At 44.5% G+C, this 2,632-nt stretch overlaps 1 pseudogene; it reads right to left on the bottom strand.

Moving 5' to 3' along the window:
- Positions 1-220: 220 nt before the first annotated feature.
- On the bottom strand, positions 221-2,430 carry LOC134384302 (T-cell surface glycoprotein CD1a-like; annotated as a pseudogene).
- Positions 2,431-2,632: the final 202 nt, after the last annotated feature.

Raw genomic sequence — 2,632 nt, 5'->3', positions numbered from 1 at the left:
CAATTTCAGATTTGCCCCATTTTACCCCATTCTCTCCCTGATTTATTTCATTTCCCTTGGCTGTTTAAGTTCATTTCAGTGTCTAACTCATCAATGTCATTTCCTTCCATTCCTTCGTTCATCCTTCCTCAGGTATGAACCTTTCATCTAACCTCAACATCCGCCTCCATCTAAAGTTCCCTCATTATCAACACTTCTATTCTTTGCCTTAATTACTTTTCTAGAAACCCTTAAACAACATATTTTTCAGCTGGGCCTCCTGCTCTACCTGAGGACCTCTTGCTCTCATTTTCAGCCTGCCCCCCAGTTCCTTCTCACCCCAGAACACCATGATCTCCTGGCCTCCTAGACTGCTGTGCTTCACCTGGCAAGCCAAGCCAGATGCCTCCCCAGCTGCCACATTCAGGGTCACTGGGAGATACCATGTCCCATCAGCATTGAGCAGGATGTCACCTCGCTTACTGCCTGGCTGCTCCTGCTCACCCCGCATCCACATCACTCACACAGGCTTTGGGTAGAATCCTGAAACATGGCACACCAGCAGCAGATGGCCAGGCCCAGAACTGGGGCCATTGGACTGCCAGGGCTTGGGCTTCACTGCAAAGAACAGGAAAGATGTTCAGGCAAATTTCCTAAAACAAACTTAAAGGCTCAGATCTCCACATTAGTTTAGATAGACTTATCTTTCCCACTTCTGAGAAGCTTTTTCTTATCTTAAATGTGAAGGGATGATGAGAAGGTATAATCTTAGAATAGAAAATCATTGGGGGGAGGGTGTAGAACTGACCTTGTCACTGGAGATCTGCCTTCCCTGAATCAAGAAGACCCAAAATGAAACGTGGTCAGGTGTCACTGAGAAGCGTCTGTGCTATTTCCTTGTAGACTTGGTACTGATTAAGTGCTCTGCAAACAAGCTGGGCACTACTTCCACCCTTTGGAGATGGCAGCCATGAATTGTTCTGGAAGCTCATGAAATCTGATCCTTGATAAGCTCCCTGCAGCAAGCCTACTGACACCCACCCAGGGTGTAGCTCACAGCCTATTGTCACCTGCATCTCAAAAGGATCTGAAGAAAAAGGGTTATGAGTTAGAGGAAAGAGGGAGTAAAAATATAAAACAAAATAGAAGCAAAAGAGGATAGAAGGAGAAGTGAGAAGTTTGGGAAATTTGAGGGAAAAGAACAAAGTTTGATTTTATCAGAGTTTCAGAGAAAGTGAAATTTGTGGGATTGGAGGTGAAGGAAAAGATTAGTAATGTAAGGAAGAGGGGAAATGATTCAAAGAAGGTGATGTGAATTGTGTGGACCAGGAAGGACTTAGTGTGGGAGAGCTGGAATAATAACAACCTGAGGGAATGGAACACATGGGTTACAAAGAATGAATAGAACAAGACTGCTGAAGAGATTGAATGCAGGAGAAAATCACACTTTGAAGAGTCAAAGAGTTAGGAAGCAGAGGGTATCTGGCTGGAGGCCAGGGAAAAGGGTGGCAACAGAATACCTCAAAGAGAGAATAATACACCACAACCCAGCAATCAATGAAAAAGTAGTTCATAGATGGCAGAAGACTTGAAGTGTTTGAAGAACCCAGATCTGGCTTATAGCCCCTGCACAAAAGAGTGTGACTGAAGTTTAATAGTTGTGAACATGAAATAAGATTCAGAAGAAAGTAGAGGCTATTTCCTAGAGAAATAAGAAACTCATTGAGACACCCCTCATACCCATCTCTGCATTCCCCATTGAGGGAACTGAACTCACAGTCAAATTTCAACTGATGGGCGTGGTCGTGAACTGCTTGAAGAAATTTAACAAAGTAGGCACGGATAAACTTTTCCACTTCCATCAGTTCATTGTTGCTGAAGTTCCCCCTGGACCAAGGCTGCAGGTAAATGATGGTTCCTGAAGTGTTGTCCCAACCATGAGTCTGCAACTCACCCAGCCATCCTGAGCCAAGATATTGTGTCCAGGAATGGTTGTAAAAGGATGAGATATGGATGAGACGGTAGAAGATAGGCTGCTCGATTCCTGTGGCAAAAGAACAGATAAGATGTGGAGCAAAAAGGCGCTGAGAAGGAGAGAGAATGCAGAAATAAATGCTCCTGAGTGGGGGACTCAGAATGTGGAGGGAAGGAGAGCCATAGTTATCTTAGCAGACATTTGCCTTCCACACAGTATCACAGCTTATCCACACCTTCAAAAGAGCCCAGGGACCTAAAGTCGGGGATTCTTCCAGGCTGGAACTCTTACTCTTCAGATATATGCTGGGAAACCACTTCACAGAAACATGCACGCACACGCACACACACACACACACACACATACACACACACCACTCTCCTGTGCACAACTGAGCAGTTGTCATAGTTCTTACCTTCCTCATTGTCTCCACCTAGGAGAAGAGCAGCTAGAAATGGAAGTAGCAGAAACAGCATTTTGTGTGCAGACATTATTTCTTTCTCTCAGAAAAGTTGGTCTTTGGTTTGTATTCTGAACAAACCTTTCCAATACTATCGCTTCTGTCTCCCTTCTTCAACCAACAGACAAACCTACCCTGCCTGCAAAACAAGAACAAAAAATCTGCTCTGTCCCTAACCTTGGACCTCCTCTTCAGTTTCTCATTTTCTCTCTGGCTTA

The sequence above is a fragment of the Cynocephalus volans genome, chromosome 8 (assembly GCF_027409185.1).
Source record: "Cynocephalus volans isolate mCynVol1 chromosome 8, mCynVol1.pri, whole genome shotgun sequence".
Classification (NCBI taxonomy): Eukaryota; Metazoa; Chordata; class Mammalia; order Dermoptera; family Cynocephalidae; genus Cynocephalus; species Cynocephalus volans.
The sequence above is the reverse complement of the archived record's forward strand: the minus strand, read 5'-3'. Positions and strand labels throughout refer to the sequence as shown.